Source organism: Sturnus vulgaris, chromosome 2 (assembly GCF_052056855.1).
Source record: "Sturnus vulgaris isolate bStuVul1 chromosome 2, bStuVul1.hap1, whole genome shotgun sequence".
NCBI lineage: Eukaryota > Metazoa > Chordata > Aves > Passeriformes > Sturnidae > Sturnus > Sturnus vulgaris.
Window position 1 is genome coordinate 14,327,186 of NC_142244.1, and position 23,049 is coordinate 14,350,234.

General features: G+C 36.6%; 1 long non-coding RNA gene across 1 annotated transcript in view; it reads right to left on the bottom strand.

Annotated features, from left to right (window-relative positions):
* Window positions 1-23,049, bottom strand: part of LOC148224626 (uncharacterized) — a 41,916-nt gene that overhangs the window by 11,983 nt on the left and 6,884 nt on the right. Inside the window, exon 2 of the long non-coding RNA XR_015800382.1 lies at window positions 4,412-4,610. This is a non-coding gene — a long non-coding RNA (uncharacterized LOC148224626). The remainder of the gene's footprint in view (window positions 1-4,411; window positions 4,611-23,049) is intronic.

Genomic DNA, 23,049 nt, shown 5'->3' on the forward strand with positions numbered 1-23,049 from the left:
GTAATTCCTTCTGCCCATTTTCAAAGAAAAGAAGAGCTGAGTACATTCAAGTCGTGAACAGCATTCACACACATCCTGTGGGCCACAGGAAAGTGATGATCCCACCACTGACATTCAGACTGCCCCGAATTCCTCCAGCACAGCTCTGGTTTCTGTGTGCAACCAAAGGTACCTATCAAGCACAAACCTGTCAGCCCGTTCCTAAATTATCTCTGTGATAACAAAGGCAAGCAGAATGTTGATCTGCTTCCAGGATGAATGTTTGAAACCTCTCAATTTTGCCTACCTCCCATAAACAAACATATGGCAACCTGAATATTTAAGTGTATGCATTTCCTGTAAAGCTCTTCCTAAAGAAGAAGTCGAAGAAGAAAGTTTTAGCATTATTTATTTATTTATTTATTTATTTACAGATCATGGCATTGAAGTACCTGACTGCTAGTGAGTGATTTGGATTCCATGTTATCAAACCTTTCCTTAGCATTTAGACATTGTTCAGCACACTTACATTCCTTAAGACAGTTTTCTTCCCTCCTGTCCTACTTCCTGCAAAGCCTAAACCATTATAACCATTCAGCTGGCAGATAAAACGATATATTTACAAATAAATAAATAGAATACCTTGCAAAATTCTAATATTATTTATTGGGGCCAGTCAATAAATCTATTTCTGGTCATTAAAATTTTGTCATGGAAGATATAAAGGTATAAGATTTCCAAATACTTAGGTTTAGCTGCTTAATTCATGACGAAACAATTATAACATACATATATATGTAAATAACAAATATATTACCTATAAAAAGATATATTATTATTTTTTTCTATTAACAGCAATGTAGCCAGAAAATAAAAGATTATGTAAATGACGAGGAAGCAGAAGTATTTGGGTCTCCCAGTGACCTCTGACTGGGTACTGGTCTGGGAGACTTATGTTCTGCAGGCTGAGTCATGAAAGGATAAGTTTTTTTACCTCTTGTGGCTGCAGCTTGGGGTTGACTTCCTTGGCTTGTACTCTTGGTACTAAAATGCTGTTTCTGTTTGTCAGCAAGAACACCTGCCTGTCTCACTAAACAGATGTTCTCCATAGAATAGGAGACTAATGACTTCTCTGACCTCTCTATTGAATGCAAATATTATTGCCAACATTAAGGGGACCTAAATGACATGTTCATTTCTGATGTCATTATGAAGAGAAGGATGTAAACCCCCAAAAATTGCTTTCAGACCCTGTGGCTACATTCACATGTGCAACCCGATTCAAACATGCCCCTTGATCACCCCATCATTCTTTTTGATCTACATAAGCAAGAAAGTTTCTTTGGAAGGATCTACACTCTTATTCAGATTTCTTCAAAGACAGATTGGCATTGTCACTAGTCCTCTTCTGTCAATTTTTTTAAAGTCACTAAGGAAAAGCTCCAGTGAGGAGGAGAATTTTCTGTTCCCCATGATAATTTTGATGACATCAATCACCTAAACTATTAAAGTCCACCACTTAAACACAGACTATGGTTGTACAAAAAGCCCACAATTAGCAACCAGAACATAAAATTTGGGGAGTACATGAAGCCTCACTGACACTGTTAAACCCGAAACACACGTGCTTGTCACTACCTGTAGTTAATTTAAAGCTTAGTGCATGAGTTATGTTACTACCTAGGCCATTCCTCTAACATGCTAGAACAATCCACAGGATTCAATCCAGAATCTTAACAGAAATTTTTCTGCTCCTCTGTCCCTTTACCATTTCTGTGTGTGCAAGTAATATTTTCTTCTAGTCCCCTTCCTTTCCCTAAGAAAGGTTTAATGTCAAGAAGTCCTGAGCAAGAACTCATCCAAAGACTGGCCCTTGCTGAAAGTGCACAAACATGCAGATAAAGACTCTAAGCTTGTATAATCAGAAATCTTTCAATTAATAAAATTTCAACTTCTTTCTCTGTGTAATCAGCAGATGGTTTACTTATTGTTGTTATAACATGTAGCAATCTGAGTCAAAGTAATTAACAGCATATAAATTATTAAGTACTTAAGTGAATTGTCAGCATTTTCCACCTCTATCTTTCCTGGTGAAATATTGAACGGCTGACTTGTAATTAATGATAGGAACTATAAAATATCAAATGTATATGGTTAAGTAGCCTTGTATTCTTTAAAATATCATAGCTGAGGTAATTTAGCCATGGTTTTAATTTATTAATAGAATTATAACTCTGATGTCATGCTTTTTTTGTGTGCAATAGCGCATGATAATAATCCTTGTTACTTTCTAATCTAAACAAGCAGCATTTTATAATCATGACCAAACTATCCTAATTTTTTATTCCTCAATTTACTTTTCATTATAACTGAGATGCTGAGCACTCACACTTACAGGCATATTACTAAATAACAGAACAAGATTTTAACAGACACACATTGAAGAGATTTCTTTTCTAGACCTACTACATGTTGATTCTTATTTATTTCTCCTGAGTGCTGCTGCATACAATAAAGGAAGATGACAAGTTAGAGTATATAGTTCTTACACCCTTAGCAATACTATTGCCCAAAGAAGTTCAAAATATGTGCACAAAGGAAATATTGTACTCACAGCTGTTGTGTGAAGGAGGAAAACAGTTTCATTACTTGGAGTTTTCCTTCTGACCAAATCTGTTTGAGAACTGATGTCAGAACAGTAATTATACAGAGAAAAGAAACAGTTTGTGTCCTTGACTTATTTTCTAAATGGGGTATCTGACACCGACACCAACAGTATATATTTAATGGAAAATGAAGGCCTAGTAATTAGGTTTTGATTTCGGTTTTAACCTGTCATTTAATCAGACAGGTCGTCTAAATTGTACACTGAATTTTGAAGCTTTACATCAATTTTATCTTGCATTCACAGCTGAAAAGCAGATTTGTTCAGTATGCTATGATCAAATGAATGAATGAATGGATTATAGATAAATATATATAGGCAAAGATTATAGACATAGATATGGAACATTTTTGGACACTGGTAACAAATATTGTTGTTCCTAAATCATTTTGTCAATACCAAATCTTTTGTTAGTCATTGTGTCCCTGTGCTTCAGAGTGGCAGCTGCTGAGGCATCATTTAGACTCCTTAATGACTAATAAAGAAGATATTATAAAGATGCAAAGCATTAAAGTTGGTTTTAGTTGGGGGAATCAGCATGTCTACTAAGTTTCATAAATCAGGCTTCTTAAGTCTGATAAATTTCTCCTGTCCAAGGGCCCAAATGACTACACCATGACAACAATATTCTCCTGTGATAGAAATCTAGACATTGACACATTTTGCTTTTTACAGCTGTAATAGTCTTCCTCATTCACACTGTTGTCTGTGCTTTCTTATGAGTAGCAACATATAAAAAATATATTTTTTCCCACTACAGCTTGACCTTGTCTTATCAGTTCATTCATTAATCACTGAAATATTCTTCCAGTGCAGCAGTGTACACCCACACACACATAGAGCAAACTCTGAAATGTATTTACAATACTGCAGCATCTCCAGCTGCTGCTCTGTAAAGTGATCAGTAGCTGTAGCTCCAATGGCCTTGCAGGAGGTCTGGAAGCAGAGCAATCCCAGCAGCTCCTCGTGCCATTGGATCTGTGCACACTGGACTTGGCTTTGAAACTTCACGTGCAGTTGGTTTGGAGCCCCCAGGGCAGCAGCGTGGTTAGGGGGGGGATTTCAGGCATTAATTATGAACAGCTTCTGTTGTGCACAGTTGCACTGCTGAGAATTTGGGATTATACGAGCCAGACAGGTCTAGCAGAAGCAGTGTTTTACACTGTGCATATTTAGCACACTTCATCACTGTTTCAGTCAACATTATCTTAAGGACTATTCAAATTCAGCAGTAGAGAAAAAAACAGGATATCCAAAACGTTTTGGCAAGTAAACTCTCTCAGTCTCTCTCTCACCTTTAACCTCAGTAAATCCTGTCAAAAACTAAATCCTTGAAGCCTCTCTATTGCACTAAGCTTTATGTGAGTTCATAGAATGCTTCATATGCTTCATATATTCTCAGAAATTAGACATGAGAATGACTATGTCAACTTGCCCTTCCTCTGCTACTGAAATACAGTCCAAGGTTCAATGACAATGTATGACCAAATAGGAATGGGTCTGTTGAGAAAAAAAAAAATGCTGTTTAAGGAACTGAAATACATTTATGACATGCATAGGGGAGTTTTAGTTCAGAATAACTTTGAAGGCTCATGCACATTAATGCTTGGAGCAAATAGGCATATTCCTGGAGCATGGCTTCTGGCTTACTTTAACCCAAAAGGAATCTAATTTGCATGCCATCAGGCTGCCCTGTGATGAAACCAGTGCCCAGAAGGAAAGATAGTAAGGAGATGAACTTCAAATCCTATGCTAATGCAGGCATACCTGGTGAAACATTTAGATGGGCTGAGCCGGAATGTAGGACACCCAAAATGTAATAAAGTTGCTGTTTGCTTTCCTCTTGACAGCCAATGCTCTTGGTTTCATCCTCTCCATCTGTGGATCATCCCACACACTTCCTGCTGTTCCGTGTTTTGGAGTTTGAGATATTCACAGCCACATTCCCACAGACAGCATCAGATACCTGAGATTTACAATAGAAACTGGATAGGAAAGGGATGAACCCTCTGTTTTCAGTACTTCATCCCTGGCCACTTCTGGCAATACACAAACTACTGCTGGTCCATTCCCAAAAGCTTCAAGGGGAGACCTTGGGCCAATGAAACAATTATTTTTGCACATGATTTCAAGGCACAATTCAGTGAACAGTCAACATGTGATCTCAGCAAAAGTTTTTTTTTTTTTTTTCCTTTCCCTTGATTATAGTAATTACCATTACAAACATCTCTGTCTATCTCTGTTCCAGACCATTGATTCTATTGTTCTAAAACAGTTACCTGATGATTCTCACATGGATTTTAGACGCAGTATATTTAAAACCACATTACTTCAGAAACTCAAAATATTTACTAACAATTACCTCAGAAACTCAAAAATATTTAACCATTAAAATTTCACTTAACTGCAAATTCCTTTGTATTTCCACACTTTTCTTACATGGTTATAGTTTTATTTAATTTGGTGTCTTTAAAAGCTAATTATTTGATTTCTAGTCAGGAGAGAGACTAATTACAGAAATACACAGAGGAGAAAAATATATTGGACTGTGTGCTGTAAGCTTGGAAGAGCAGTTTCCAAACAAAATAAAATTGCATCCTCTGAATTATTTTCCAGATTGTTTACTGGCACTTTCAGTAAACTGTATTTGTTTAGGTCAATATTTTGTATTCACTGGGGTATTCATAGAAACAAAAACCTTAGAGAGTGTCTCCTATCTCTAAGAAAAATCTGTTTATTTTGCTGTACAACAAGAGCTTGCTTAAATCTTTAAACAGAACTTCTGATAGTCAAAAAGAAAAAAACTAGGGAAAGGTATTAACCAAAATATCTGTCAACCAAACAGAACTTGTAAATCCAGTCAAACAACTAAAGGGCATTGCACTGTCAAATCATCAGATTGCAGATCCCTGCCCTGTGGTTTGCTGTCTTTTAGAGAAGGATGCAAACTGTTTAGCTTTCCCAAACCCTCCCCCCTTCCATCTGCCTACTGACCCATGCAGCTGCCTTAGCATTCGCGTTCGCTCCACTGGAAATTTCATGCCTGCCTTGATAGAAGAAAGTAAAACGTTGCAGTGACAGCAGCTTCAATGGGACTGAGCAAAGAATGATGGAGAAGACTAAATGTGTTATATCTATGGGTAGCTGAGAATTGGATAAGAAAACTTCGTGAATCACTGTGCACCAGAACTGTCAGAACAGAACGTTTTAGGGGAAAAAATGAAAAATACACCAAAGTCCCAAATCCAAAACTGCAGTTTGGATCTCCATTAGGAAGGGAAGGAAATATATGTAAAGAATGTGCACTGCACAGAAATTTAAGTGCTCAAATGCAGAATGCAACCATAAGTGTTTAATCTGCTAAAAATCATATTAAATTCTACTGAGACCAGTTTTTAATAAAAGTCTTGTCTGTTCTTGACCATCATTTTCTTCACCCTGACATTTAGTAAAAATGCACTCTAGGAGGTAATTGAGCATACTTTCTTCCTCTGAGGCTCATAAGTTTATTTACAAAGGAATATTTAAAACAGTAACAATGTGATGGATCTCTACAGAATAATTTCCTTAAATATTCATGGAGGTAATCTTCTGAAGGGGCACACACTGGTTGATAAGCTTCCATAGGATTCACTGAGGCAGGATACCCTGAAGACAGGGTAAGCAAAAGGAATTGCAAGCCATTATACTTCACTAGAGTGCAAAATAATTTTAGCCTCAGTAAAAAAGAACCTTCTCAGGAAAGTCAGTGCAACAAAAAATGTTATTTCAGGTAACATTTTGCACAATTAATAAAACTTTTGGATGACACGGAAAGCATTGCCTGTGATAGTCTGTGTTACAGCCTCTGTATTTTCTTGCACATAATATTTCTGTTTTGTCACTCTGTAGGCAACCCAGGCAAACTGCCAGACACAACATCTCAGGAGGTAAAGTTGAGACCACAAGATTTTAATAGAGCTTACAGGCAGTGTTGCAATTAGCTGTATCCAAATTTTAAAAAGCTATCCAACCACAAACCCTAGATTCATTTCAGCCTGAAGTAATACACTTTATTCCCCATTTTCAACATACAAAGTTAGCTCTGTTTATTCCCACAGGCTGTATCACTGGGCAAGAGAGATCAAGGGCTTCTCATTATTTTTTGTGAAACTCAAACTTTAAGAGACATGACTACTGTACTCAATGATACTAATCTCTTTAATCACAGTGAGTTGAGTTCAATAGTGCAATATTTACTGCTGATGTTTTAGAACAATTTGGAGCCTTTGCTTTTGAAGACAATGATAATCATGGGGAAACTGGAGCCACTCTTATGAATAAATTTCACTATGCTGTACTGTACAGTGCCATAGTTAAGAACCTGTGAACAATAAAATTATAAAGACTGTTGGAAATTGTTGTAATAAAAGCATTTGGTAATTGTTATCTGAGGAGAAAATTACCAGAGAAAGTGTCTGCAGGGCACGTGGCATACAACATATACCCAGTTTCTCTTTTGGAAACAAACATACACATTCACTCTATATATAATTACACAGTTTCACAGAAACTTATGATTCTAATAATGGAACCAAAGTAGAGCAAACAGGTGACTGAAAACAGAGCAATGTCAATCCTATTCCTTGTCCATACTATTCTGCCTAGGGAATTGCTCTCCTCTTTCTCTTTGCCCATGCATGTCTTCTCCTGGGTCATTTGAAATTACAGTGATACCAATTCTGGCAGGTAAAGGTTCCAATCTGTAAAGCCACCTCCTTGTGTCTCAGCCAGCCCACCAATGGCACTGCATTTGTGCTCATTTCTTCAATTACATTTCTACCTGGAACATGCAACAACTGCCCAATAACATTCCTCAAACACTGAGGGTTTGTCACCGATACCCCAGTAAGAGAGCTTGTTATTAAAGCTGGTAAGTACACACACACCTCACATCCTCTTTCATCAAGAGATGAAGATCTTATGGTTTCAGTCTTTCCACTTTCCCACTCAGGTAATACCTCTTTTGGTTAAATAATTTCTCCTTTCTCTTGTTCATCTCCCAAAGTTCTAGACACACACCAGCATGCTTACCCATATCTCAACCCAGCAATGATGGTTCACCCAACCTACATTATTGTAAATGGAATGTGCATGCATTAATTCCAGCTACCTCAACATACCCTTTAGCACTATTATGACCGTGGTTTAGATGGGAAAATTATCTGTAGAAATTTCTGGACCAGTACCGACATTTTTGCATACAGTAAATTATTGATGAATTGCTGAAGAAAACAATCTTAAGGTTTATTACAGTACTTATTTGAATGCAACTACACAATGACTCAATCACAGAAATTATCTAGCTGCTCTTCATAGACAATTACACACATTATCTAAAAGCAACTGCCATACAAACAGAATTCCATTTCCAAATTGATGCAGTAGATATGGCCCACTGCTCAAGGTTCTGTATCTCAATTATCTTGAAGGACAATTTTAGCAAATGAACTTCATTAAGCCTAGGTTTTATCAGTCACAACCTTGGCTGGCCATTGCCATTTTCTATATGTGAAATTTTTTCACAAACATAGCATGAAAGAACCCCAGAAAACAGAAAAATATTCCTGATGTTAGAAAATATAAATTGCTTTTATGACTGAATATCTCAACAAGAGCACTGTGGTGAAGTACTGCACAAAGAGTTTGCTGAATCATGAATAATGAGAAATTAACCTCAAGCAATACAAGAGATGGCTGTTTGCATAAATAAACAGTTAAAGCTGACTTTGCTTCTCTTTATTTCCATATCCCTTCTTCCTTAACAAAAGTTTGTGGCTCCTTGGCATCCACTTCTGCTGAGTCCCTGAGCTGTGTTTCAATTACACCACAGTTCCTCTGACAAGAAATGTAATTTCCCAGTTATCAATATAACTAATTGGCCTCTGTTTCTTTTCCCCTCTCCCATTTAAAAATAAATAAACCACTATTTCTGTTTCCATTTACTTTTGTCAAGAAAGATTTGAAAAATTCAGAAAATATGGATGTTTGGGCAAAAGAAATGCCCGTAAATTCTGATCCTTTCTAACACTTATCTGAACTCTTTCAATTCCATTGAAAATGAGTCAGAGGTGGCCAAAGGTTAACATTTCATGTTCTCCAGCCCAAAACCTAGAGAGACTCCTCACTTTCTTCTTCAGTGCTAGACAGGATTAAGAAAATATAGTATTTTGCAATGTTAAGAAAGAAAAGAAGTCAAATTCTATTGATATTTCAGTCAAAAACATGGGCAATGGGAGAAACAATACAAACTCTTAATGCTCGTGTTTTATCCAAAATGACTCAGCCATGCTTGGTCTTCAAACCAAAGCCTCAATCTTTGACCTCGGTTTCACAGTGAAAAATAATCTGAAAAACTTCTTTCATTTCACTTGTTCCCAGATACTCATATTTTATACATTTGTGCCCACTGTTTTCCTGAAAAACAAGTAATCTGGAATTCAGTTAGTTACTCAAAGCTCCCTCTTTTCTTTCATCGGATGAAATACCTCAGACCACCAGGGTAATAGTACTATGCAGTGAGAAGTAAGGAGGCAAAGACCTGTGAACATCACCTAAGAAAACATATTTCCCCTCTCTCCCACCTTTAAAACTGCCAGTTCTCAATCTGTAAGTCACAGATAACAGAATGGAAAGGGCTTTGATGAATAATTGCTGCTAGTAACTTTCTCCTGTTGCTTTATTCCCTTCTTGTTCCACATTGCAGAATGCTGGTGGATGTGAGGAGTTGCTCTCTAGGCAGAGATAGGTTTGGGCAGCTTAAATACCTTTGTGAGCTTAAATTGCTTGCATTACCTGGGACTAGCTGGCAGCCTGCTGTGAAAGGATGAACTAAACACCGTGTGTAGGCACTAAAGATTTCTAGTATGTCAAATTTTTACCCTTTAATCTAGAAGGTTACTGTCACAGATGATGCACAGACCAATCCCCTTTTTTACCAATCAAATTAATATATGACTCTAGTTAATGATTTTGTGCTTTCTAGTATCCAGAACTAGGATAAAATGGTTATTTTGAACTTTTCTGCAAAGACTAGGGAAGAAAAATATACAAATTTTGTTCTGCTGTGATCTTTCCAGTTTGAATTTTTGAAGGCCAGTGTTTTACTCCCAATTTCATTTGATTCACTGCTTCTTTTGCTGAATGGCTTAAAAAAAGAGTGAAACTCAGCCCTAACACAAGGAAGGACTTCGGGATAGAGAAATTTTTACTACTTCACATTAGTCCACAGTTAACAGAATTTGCTACCTATTAGAACAACAAACTCTAGGAACAAAAGGAATCCCTTTACTCTTCTGCTAAGGGATAAACTCTAACCTGCTATTCCTATGAATCATTTTGAATGCTCAGTTATGGGAGCAATTATCAGAGAAACTGGAAGTGTTGAAAATTGTTTATAAAGTAAGAAAAGTATTTTCAAAGGCAAAAAAGTTGAACATTAGGGATCATGGTTTTCAAGAAAGTGAGCAGTATTCTCCAGTGTAGCTTTTAGAAAGCAGTTGCTTATAACAGCATGTGTAACTTGCTATTTTCTGTGAGGATAATTAACATGAAGGCTTCTTAAAAATGCCACTCAAATGCAGAGCTGATGGTTTATGAGCTCAAAACATTTTGCTGCACAGAGCAACAAAAGTCAGCAGTTGGTCTTCACTGAAGTTGTCACGCAGTGCACAGCTCTATCAGGCACACAAGGAAAGCTCTGAGGGGGTTAAAAGTCAATTGCAAGACCTGGGACCAGTGCCAATAAAATTGTACCTGGCCAGGCTTAAATTGAATTTTGGCTGCCAACTGTACATTTTCAGATCTCCAGAGGAAGCTGGTTCCTCCGTGTGGGTGAAGTAGACAGAAGCAGCTGTTGAAATGGAAACCATTGCATCAGACAACTTGGGAACTGATTGAATTTAAAATTGGACTTTCTTATGCCTTGATTTTAGCCTCAGAATGCATTGAGGAGATGCAGGTGGCTGATAAACAGAAATGTATCACTCAGCCAAGAGGTTAAAAACCCCTTCCAAACAAACAAGAATTTTGTCTTTTGGGAGAGGAAAAAAAAACCCTCAAAAAATTCAGCAATAAGGTATAAAACCAGGCTCTTATTAGGTATAAATCAGATGAGTTATTCTGCTTTACATCAACATTTGCAAACTCATGCCTAGATTACATAGTTAAGTCAGTGTAAAACTAATGCAATAATATGTTAACTTGAATATAATTACATAAATATTTTACCCCAGTATTATCACAAGCCTGGGATTAGAGCTGGACTTGAAATAATCTGTACATACATGTTATATATGAGTGAGTCTTCCCTAGCAGAAAGAATAAATTGTAATTTTTTTAACCTGCACATAAACACAATAAAAAGCACGTTAATATTTCCAACTCCAAAACTGCACAGTAAGAATTCCTGGAATTAAATTGTTCCTGTATTATGAAGAAAGTGCTGGGTCACATCCTAATCCTTTCCCCTACAGGATTTAAGATAATTCTGATGTGGGGTCCTCAGCTGGTGTGATTTCTTTCAGCATCAGTGGGAACTTCATTCCATTTATACCAGTGCAGGATCTAGTTTAGCATGTTCATTCAGCTGAGTCCAAGCTATAAACACCCTGCTGGGTGCACCTTCCTTGTCACCACTGATGGCCTTGGTGCCTGCCTCTAGTTCCTACACAGCAAAGAGAAAGTCTATTCTTTATGTGACAACTTTTCTATTTGAAAAAATATAGACAGACAGAAGAAATAAGGAAGCCATTTAATGCCTTCCAAAATAGGTAAAACCTGCAGTGTAACAAAGTTTGCTGTGACTCTTCCTTGTATATGAGTCATTCTTGGTGATGTGTAAAGAGTTGCTCAGTCTTTATCTTAGCTGGAAGCAGAATGTTGAAGTGAGCTTATCCTGATATGATGTCATCAATCTGAGTAAAAATAGATATGTACATATAGAAAATTGTTTGTATTTCACTAATTCCAAGCCCGCAGGTACCATTTTTTAAGTTCACGCTTAAATCATGTTTCTTAAAAACTATTTTCATAGTGAGAACTCAGTTGAATTTGTCATCACTAATAGTGACGTGCTGTAAGCCAAATTGATGACCTAAGGTCTTTAATAATTTTCCTTTGGTAACATAACAAAAGACTTTTTATATAAACCAGAAGCTGAAATCTACCTCAAATATTTTTTTTTGTCCTTGACATGTCTTTTTATTCCACAAAATTTGAAACACAAATAAAGGGAAGACACAGGTTAAACTCTAATCTTTCTTTTCAAAACCAAAAATACAGTATTTGTATAGCTCTAGTGACAGCAATTCCTAGCAGGATGGTACAAATAATTTTTCTTTCCTCACCATATCCAAAGTAAAGGTAGAAAAATTAAGCAAGTGTTGATGGCCACCATAACATTATTTCAGAAAGTATCATAGACTGTCTTCCTCAAAATTATCAAAGAAAAATTACTTATGGAAAGATGTTTGTCTTGGTGCTCTTTGTCTGTGTTACGGCTGCTTTTAAAAAGGGAGGAATTATTATGGGGTCAGGTCAATTCATATTGTGCCTGACTTTCACAGCCCAGGTATGTAACTCCAGCCTAAGATAGATCAAAAAATAAGGGCACCAGTGAAAAAAATGAAATTACAATAACTGACCTGTTATAACTTTAAGACCTGTTTGACTTTCAGATAAAATTAAAAAAAAAAAAGCTATGATGAAGTGAACACTCATTTTTATATGAAGCTTATTTTTAGCCTCAATAGAACAGTGATGTACTGTTCTCTGAGGAATAAGAAGCAAGCATCATGGTTAACTTAATTGGGAATTTGACTTTGAATTTATTTCCTATTCAAGCTTCAAGAATTTTTCACAAAGACTAGAATGTTTTGGACTGTTTTTAAAGAACAAACAGAATTCTCTCTCCATCTACAAACTAGAAAGCCCTCTCTGACAGCTGAATTAAATCCTCTTTGAGGTGAAAAAATGGAACCCCAAGTACAGTACTTCCCTGGCATAATATCATTGAACAGTTCTAAGCCCTTTGTTCTTTCTAAGCCTACTTTGAAAAGGCAAAGAGCGAAGATGTGCATGTGATATAATGGGGATTTTTCTTTGGTTGAATATTTCTCTCTTTCTTTCTCTGTGATTTATGTGAGTGCATAGGAAAATTTGCAATGGTCAGAGACCACAAAGTTCCCCTGTTGTCATTCTCTCATTTCTTTCCTTTTTTTTTTCCCTTTCCTGACACATTCATCCTTTTCCCATCTCCTGTTGCTTTCAAGCCCCTATTTAATACTACTGGTGTTTTGTTGTTTTGTTTGTTTTTCTTTTGTTTTTCTTTTACAGTGCCTTCATGATACTTCAAATATTTCGCTCTCTGTAGAAGCAAAGTAACAAGTTAAAAATGCAAGGTGACCTGTAGTATAAGCAAAGAAAACTAATAGAAACTCATTGCTCTGAAACTAGATATATCATTTCTAAATCTCAACAATATAGGTAGGTAACATTTCAAAGGGGAATATTTAGTGTGTGTCCTCAAGAGAAACTAACATATAGTTACACCATTATCTAATTTGGTACATATTTAATTTGCAATTTACAACCACATATCCTTAATTATAACAAAGTGGGCATTTAATCAGCAAATCTACAAAGGGCGTACATACAGCAGATTAACCTCACCTCTTTCAAGGCTAATTTAATTAAATGTTGGTCCACAGAAATCGACAGAAATCTTCATACTTTGCAAAAGAGGTCTAATTGTGGTAATTTATAAAGGATCACCATATTGCTGTATTCCTTAATGTTCCAGTTTCATTATCTTGCACAACAGTTTGGAGTTATTTTGCATTTTAAAGTGGTGATTTTCTACCTGGTAATGCCACTGGTATTATTTTATGTGCCATACCACATGGTAAGACAAAGTGTTTTGGAGGCTTTGTGTAAGTTATGTTTGTATCAGAGACCCATCATGTAGGATATGGTGCTGTAAATGCAAATGATTGCATCAGTGTTTTACAGCTATAAGTTACTAGAGATCAATTTTCACTTTACAGTGATGTGTTTTCATTAGTATTTTAATAAACAGTGATTATCTAAAGCTAGAATTCTAAAAAATATTTGCCAGCTACATTTTCTGCTCTTCACTCAATAATTTATCACAGTGTATCATTTCTTAAAGTGCAAGCAATATGCACAACTTAATTAATTTGTATTGGATCTGATTTGAAAAATGCTAAAAACAGAAATTGATTTACCATACTGGTAATCATAAAACAAATAATAAAAATACATTGAATTTGATTTTATCTCTAAATGCAAGGCTTAAGTCTGAATTTATTTGGTATGTTAACAAATATCCACTTATACATTTACCCAAAATAAGAGACATGGGAATAAACTGACACACTGGGTTTCACAGAAGAATCTGTTATGGAATAAAATCAGGTCATTGGAATTCTAGACCAAACCTTTAATTCAAAGTATTTTTTAAACAAAACAAACACCATCCCCCTCCCCTCAAACAAAAACCAACAAACCAAATAAATACAAAACATCTCCCCTCCCTCCAATCTAGTTTTATTCTTTGGTAGAGATGAGCAGAATAAGTTATTTTAATAAAATCCATCACTCTTGGATTGCACTTAAAAATTGTGTTTCAGTTTTTTTCTTACTGTAGATGTCATCTCATGCTAATTGAAATTCCAGTTTAGTAGACAACAGACATTGCAAAACCTAGAAGAACAAAATGTCCCTTTGGGTCATGAGCAATTTATGGTAAAGTGGCACAAAAAGGTGAGTTTCAGAGAGAGAATTAGTTTGTAGCCCACCAATAACTGTTTCAAACCAGATGCCTGTGCTGCAATATATCACATTCAGAGTATCTATAGGAGCTACTACTATCCCTGAATTCCAAAATTTACTGCAGTTCTGGGGTAGATGGTTATGTATAGATTATTCCCTGTTAAGCTAGCCTTTTTCAGCACCACGGATAGTAGCAGTTCCTGACTTTCCTGAGTGTTTTCCAGAGCAGTTACTGTTCATTCTAGTCCAAACCATGATAACGTTGTTTTTTTTTTTTTTTTTTAATATATTATAACTAGTAACTAATAGATGCCCTGAAGAGAATTCAAGGAAAAGCAACAAGACTGATGACATTTTAGAAGGTATAATCTATGAGGAAATTTTAACCCAACAATTTACAGTTAAAAATGAAAGATAAAGTGATTCAATTTTGAAAAGGATACAAACTTGCATAGAAAGTGGCACGGTACTCTTCACCATTTCTATCAGGTGTAGGGCAAGAAGAATCAATTTAATTTGCCATGAGTATGATTTAAGTGAAATATTAGCAGTAACATTCTAACTGCAATCAAAGATATATTTCTTGGCAAAGATATCAAAATGATAATTAATCTGAAGTTTTAAGAGAGTGTTGGCCATAATATGTATGGACTAAATATGTTATACTTTAACTAATGGTAGTGGTCTCCTTTAATACCCCTTTAATTCTAAATTTTTAATGTTAAAGTCTACGTTTTGGTAGGCAAAACCCAAGTGTTTAAAAATACTCTGATTTCTAACATGTTGATCACATAGCCCACTATAATCAAAATTACACATAATTATTTGAGTCACCTATCCAAAATGGAATCACTCAGATTCATCTGTTGCTATCTTGATCTTATAAGGGAAACCAAATCAGATAACTAAAAAAACCCCAGGAAATAGACCAAAAGCCAGGGTGTTTCCACATTTACATTTTTTAATCTAGATATTTACTGAAACTCATCCATACGAATGGAGATTGCATTTGTTAAATCCTTAACGTCTCCCTTTATGTATTAAATAAAGGACAGTAAGTGTAAACGAAAAAAAGACTAAAGTTAAAACATATTACTTCACTGCAGGATTAATCACGTGCTAGCAATTTTTACTGTTTATGATAAGTCATAAAGTGGAAAACATACTTCTATGTAGAGATCAACTATTGAGAGGCAAAACCAGTAATGAGCAACTCTATTAGAATCTCAGTAAGACAACACCAAGTTACTTAGAATGAGTGATTTACATAGTAATTGACTAGGTTTTTTAGCAGTTTAAATGGCAAGAGGTAGTACTTTCCCTAAACATTCCTCAAGAAGTTAATGACCTGAAAAAGAACCATGTAAAGCAGGCAATCACTTGTTAATTGATCTGCTGCTAGTCCTGTATGAAACATTGAGCAATGCATCCACTGTGGAACCTTGAGAATACATTTGCTGGTTGTGTTATACCTTGGGACAAGCTGAAAAGATGAGCACCCGAATATTTATTACAGGAACAGAAAGTGTTGACAGCTCATTAGTGAGATAAATATACTTTTTCTGTGAACCTAGAGATACCTACACACTTTTCAAGATCTATGAATATGGCAAAGACCCCACCAGATAATCTACCACGGTGCCCACTGTGCAAAGCTTGGTTCTTACAAAGAGAAGAGTGCATAGTAAGAACTAAAATTTCCTTCAGCTGAAAAAAAATCTGTGATGAGAACAGGCATGAATGTGCTCAGAGGATGCAAATCACAACTTGCAGAAGATTGGTTAAGCAGATTTTTTTTCTGTCCTCTCAGAGATTTCTTTATTTTTTGCAGTTGATAAAGGTCATTATAATCCGTTTTGCACACTGGCACCTGTAATCTTTCCTCGTAATTTCTCAAGGCTCAGACCACACTCATTCTTGTAAAACAGTAAAAGAGCATAAAGGGTATATTCAGATGCAACATGCAAACGTTCATGCTATTTGCACATCAATCTCTGCCATGTTGTTAAAACACATTCCTTCATAACTCAAACATGGGATGGTAAAGAAGATAAGAGGAAAGAAATCTTGAGTGGTTTGAGTGAACATCCGATGGTTTGGGTTTTCTCCTGTGCTTGGCAAACAAGAATCTCAGAGGCTTTTACGAATTTTAGTCTCTGCATTAGACCTTTCCTGAGTGATTGTGCAGGAGAAGTTTTGTTCTGAACAAACAAGAGGCATGTGGCACAAGAATGCTCTGGAATTTGAAAGAGATGGAAGAAATTGAAAAGGCAAAGACCCTATAGGAGTCAACTAACGCAGCCATTCTACATTCTTTAAACATACCACACTGGAGCACATTAATCAAGCAGTGAGGAGGTGAAGATGACACCCTGAATAAATTTCTAGCTAGAATTGATGACTGTAGAGGAATTTGGGTTTATAGTCTACATTAGCAATAGCAAATGATTTCAACATTCAGGGACATACGATAGAACTTAGTGGTCTATCATTAACTTCATTTTCAATGAAATAAATTCAATCCACATTTACAGTCTGAGCTGGAATACAAAATAAAGCTTCCAGATGCTGGATCTGATTTAAAGCAAATACAATGGAGTAATAGCATTCACAGAGAAAATATTACAGGAAAATTATAATTTTCATATCAGTCTTGAGATACAACTGATCAGAGAGAGGGCAAATGACAGAGAAATGATTGTGATCTTCCCAGTAAAGCAGGAGGAGAAATAAACCATCTTGAGCTACACTACTGTAAATGGGGTGTGAAAAGAATCATGTTGTCATTACATGGCTGATAACCAAGTTATCTGATCTTGGCACACACATATCACAGCAGAAATCAGCATCATGAGAAAGACATGGAAAAAAATCTCCACCAAACCAATAGAAAGATAAAAAATTAAGTAATATGGGGGTCTTTGTTGGTTTTTTTTTTTTTTCCTTTTACGCCTGAGGGGCCAAAAAGGGAAGAAAAAAAAAAAAGAAGTATTCAAAATGGAAAATACTAAGGAAGAACCTAGTTTTTTAGATATAACATTAGAACAAATTCATAGGACCATTGAAGCCTCCAGCCATTTTCGAAGTTTACAGCAGGGAAGAAATCCATTTGATCTGAGGATATCCTTTTTAGTTTGCCCTTGCTTTTGGAAGCAGAAGTCACCAGACTCTTGGGGAGGCTTCAGTTCAAAATATGCAGCATATCTGTAGTCCCAATTACACAGGGAATGGGACAGCAAAGATATCAGAACAGGAGCCTAGAATTTTTTTTCAGTGAGACATAAATGCATATTTAACTCTATTTCTATTAAAGAGAAATTTCAGAGGTTGAGGTTAAATTTTCAGCTCTCCATTAATGAAAATTTCTTATTCTCCTTGACAATTACCTCTGTGCTAAAATTTCACTTTTACTCCTTCCTTCAAAGACACTGGTGAGTGAACTATACTCTGCCATCCACAGCTATCTCTGCCATCAGCTGCAGGTGTTTTTTCAATTTTGTTTTCCTCCCAGTTAATATTTCTTTGGACTTTTTCCATTATATTGAGTAATGTGTGGGCCAGAAGGATGCATGTGGCATGATGAAGTTACTACTCTGTATTTCACAGAGCTGTACTAATACTTTTATTTCATTATATGATCTTTTTTCTCCTTTTCCTGGACTTCTGCATAAAGCTCCCAAAATTTCCCTGTGTGGCAAAAGCTTAGCTGATTACTTTGAAAATGAGAGTAAAATCTGTAGACACTGACAATACACACATTTTTCTGGCACGTGTGTATATATATGTGTGTGTGTATCTATATATATGTATATAGGTACACATATATTTCACTCTGAATTAGAGAAATGCACTCTGCATTAGAGGAAATGAGCTTTAAAATGTTTTGTTAACAATATCTTGGGTAAGTGATGCAATTAGCTATTATTTAGAATGCACTGTGCATACACTAGAGAGTATTAAGCTATTGCTTTTTTTCTTATTACGCATTTCCAAACCTTGAAAAAATCCAGTTTCCAGTTCTTCTTTTAATTTCCTTTCTACTGTTAAGTGGGAAATGTCTCTCTACTTGTCTCAGAGAAAACATTTTCATCTACTCTGTCTTGACAGAAGAAAAAACAAACACTTGAGTCTTTTCAAAACTCTGCCAATGGAAAATGTTAAGAGAGAAGCCATAAGAAAGCAAGCTGAAGACAGATCAGAACCATATCTTTTTACTGTATTTTTTGTTATTACTCCTTGAAGGGAGATCTTAATCTAAAGATTGAGTCATATAGTAGACAGGAGGTTACAGAGATAGTAAGAAAATTATTTAGCTTCTAAGTAAGTTGAAGAAATTGGATAAAAATAATGTTGCATTAACGTAAGGACATGGAATCAGAAATTAAATAATATATTAATTGCATTTTTTTTCTTTTAACATCAGTGAAGCTATCAAAGATATGGGGAGATTGCATATGTTGAAAACCTTCATGTTTTTATGCAATCATTGATATTTTTAAACTAATCATCAACATTTGTGTGAAGGGAAAAAAAGCAAACGGTTACACATAAAGAAATTTCTTGCCAGAAACTTCCTCAAACTGGTCTTATAATGTAATAGCTGATTAATATCCTGTATTGGGTTTACATAACCCAGGTCTTTTGCAGGTTTTGGTAGTAGGGGGGTTACAGGGGTGGCTGCTGTGAGTAGTTGCCAGAAGCTTGCTCCATGTCTAGCTGAGCCAATGCCAGGTGGCTCGAAGATGGACCTGCTGCTGGCCAAGGCTGAGCCCATCAGAAATGGTGATAATGCCTCTGTGATAACAGGAAAAAAAAAAAAAAAAAAAAAGGAAAAGGTCTGGCCGAGCTGTAATTGTGGCCAGAGAAGAGCAGGGTGAGAACATGAGAGGAGCAGCTCTGCAAACACCAAGGGCAGTGCAGAGGAGGGGCAGGAGGTGCTCCAGGAACTGGGGGATGAGATTCCCCTGCAGCCCAAGGAGGGCACAGGGGAGCAGAGATCACCTGCAGCCCGGGGAGGAGACCCATTCTAGAGCAGGGGGATGTCTGAGATGAGGCTGAGGTGACCCTGTGGGAGTCCTGTGCTGCAGCAGGGTCCTGGCAGGGACCTGCAGACCCATGGAGAGAGGAGCCCACCCTGGAGCAGTTTCCTGACAGGACCTGTGACCCTGTAGGGGAGCCAGGCTGGAGCAGGCTGTGTCTGGAGGACTGACCCCGTGGAAGGGTGACCCACATTATAAAAGTTCATGGAGAACCATCTCTGCTGGGAGGGGCCCATGCTGGAGCAAGGAAAGGAATCCTCTCCCTGAGGAGCTGTAGAAACAATAGGTGAGGAACAGACCATAACCCCATTCCCTCTCTCTCTCCCTGTGCTGTTGGAGGGGAGGAGGTAGAGCTGGGAAGAAGGGGGTGGTGGGTTTTTTTAAGGTCTTATTTTACTTCTCAGTATCCTGCTCCAATTTTGCTATGAATAAATCCAATTAATATCTCTAATTCTAGTCTGTTTTGCCCCTGACAGTATTTGCTGAGTGCTCTCTGTCTGTCCTTATCTCTACTCATGAACCCTTTGTTATATTTTCTCTTCCCTCTCCACTTGCAGGGGATAATATGAGAGAGATTTTGGTGGGTACCTGGCATCCAGCCAGGGTCAACCTGCCATGCATCCCTACCTGACCAGGTTGGTCTGTGGTCACAGACTCCAGAGCACCTTCCCATATCTGAAATCACAAGGATTCAAAGGTACAGACATTTAGTTATATCATCTCTTATTCCTGGAAGCAATTTAAGCTCTATGCACAGGAAAAGAAATCAAGCCATGACTAAGATGAAAAGTAAATGCCTGGAGAATATGTGACAAACTCATAAGCTGAAGTTTGTTGAAGTCTCATGTTCATATTGTCAGAAATAGCTACCACATCTGCAGAAATTATTCATTGAAAGAAAACTCTCATATTAAAAAGGTCAGCATTTCTTAAATGCATAGTTCAACTTGTTCTGATTATTATGTAAGCTACAGTGAAAATTAATTTTCTGACAGAAGTCCTAGAGAAAGCAGTGAGTGGAGCAGTTGTTCATTTGCCACAGCACGAGAGAGATCACGCCTGGCTTCTCCAGAAGCAACAGGTTTAGATTACCTCCAAATGTAGTATAATGGACTTGATAGTCCGTTTCAATCTGCCAATTTTCTATGATCCTTTGTTCAGAGTGGACCAGATGTCCGTTGTTTTGTTAAGAATTAACATTGTAATTGTTTAAAAAAGATGCCTAGCATACCAAGGCCACATGTGTGGCACAGGTGTGTTTTAACTGCTCTGCTGTGAGTTTCTCTAATTAATGACTAGGACTTTGGATGTTCAGCCAGGTTTTTTTGTTCTGGGGATTACTTTTCTGTGTTGATTTTTTTTTTTTTTTGTTTGGTTTGTTTGTTTGTTTTAGGGCTACATGACCACTGTATTAAAAAGAAGAGAGAGGGGCCAAAATGATTAAGATCTACAATTACTAAAGCATCAAACACTTCTATGTGTTTGTGCTGGTTTTGGCTAGACTAGAGTTAGTTTGCTTCACAACAGCTGGTATGGGGCTGTGTTTTGGGTTTGTATGAGACTGTGTATGACATAGAGATGTTTTTGTTGTTGCTGAGCAGGATTTACTCAGAGCCAAGGTTTTTTCTGCCTCTCACACTAGTGAGTGGGCCGGAGGGGCACAAGGAGTCAGGAGAGGACACAGCCAGAATTGACCCCAGGAATATTTCAGACCATATGACATCGTGCTCAGGACATAAAGTGGGAAACAGAGGAGGAAGGGGGGGACAAGTGGAATGTTATGTGTCCCTGTTATGTGTGATGGAGCCCTGCTCCCCTGGAGATGGCTGAACACCTGCCCAACCATGGGAAGCAGTAAATCCATTCCTTGTTTTGCTCTGTTTGTGTGTGCAGCTTTTGCTTTCCCTATTAAAATGCCTTTATCTCAACACATGAATTTTCGATCTTTCACCCTTCTGATTCCCCACTGGTGGGGGAATGTGGTGCTTAGTTGCCAGCTGGCCTTAAACCATTACAGAGTTGTCACACACAGGTCCATGAGAGAATTCTGCTGACAACAGGGACGGCTTCTGTGGTTCCAAGGTGAATCTTTCCCAAGAAAAAATATAGAAGAAAACTTTATACTATATATTAATACCTACACAATAAGCTTGTGTAGGTATTAATAGCCATTATTCACTAAACATCTAAAAAGAGGAGATCGACTTCTCTGTAAGATTAAAAAAAGGTGAAGATTCCTGTGGAAGGGCAGGCACTCAGAAAAAGAAGAAAAATACTAAGCTAATATCAATCACCTCTCAATCAGACACTCACAGTTCTCCAACAGCAGGGAAAACTTTTAACTCTCCCATGTTTGGTCCTACCTTGCTTTTTTTTTTTACCTGTACTCTTGGTCACTTCTACCTTCAGTGCAGAAACTATAATTTGAGTGGATGTAGAAAATATATTTAAAAGTTCCGCTTCATGCCTTGAGCTCAATTTTCATCTGATGGGCTGAACTCAAGCAGCAGATTTGTACAATTTTATTGTCTTTTTTTCAGATGGGTTGGATAGAAAAAAAAATTCTACACAAAATACAGAAGAAAAATCTAAACGAATTCTTTTTCTAGTACATTACAAACTCTCTTCTTCTAGGCTTTAGTTTTTAAGAACTTATTTTTAAAAGATGAAGAGAAAGGCTTGCATATACAACCTAATTTTGTGGTTCTCTTAACTTCTGAATATTTTGTTTTGCTACTCCAGTGTATTCTTAATTTACATCTAATAAGCCAAAAGAGTGAAAATGTTTACTGCAATTTCTACTAATTGTTTAAATGCATATTTGATATATTATGACAACAGAAGTACCACTGCATCTCAGTAGGGTGGATTTTTGCTCAGTGGTGGCTAAATCTTCCTTAATTGGCATATCTGTTTTGAGAAATAAATATACTACTGTAGTAACAGAAGGAAACACAAGGAAAACAGTAACAATACAGAAGGAATCATCTCAGAACTAAAACTGTCATTACTCTGTACTTTTTAAGTCATCACTGATTTTATGTCTTTAAAAAGGACTTTATATACTGAATGGCTGTTGTTGTTGTTTAATTTATGCTACTCAAAGTCTGTATTTATCACAATGAAATTAGGTTCATTCTTGACATTTGAAATGCCAGGCAGGAAAGTATAAATATTATGAATCAATATATATTTTATGATCGTTTAAACTTCAAACACACATAGGCAGGTCAAAAATGTATACCATGGAGCTCTTTGTTTGTCATAACAAAGTGCAATTTACATTTGTAATTCACTCTGAACATCACGGGCTTTGTTGGTAAAGTATGATCTTCAAAACACAATGTTACAAAAATTGAATGAGAGCTCCATACAAGTTTTTCAACACACAGTAGTATAAAAAACCACAGTAATACTTTCTCACATTGAATATTTACTTTAATGATTGAAGGAATAATAGGCAAGGCTTACCTTCTTGATAAATATGACAGCCACATTTTACATCACTAATTCAGAATGAGGTTTATGAAGATG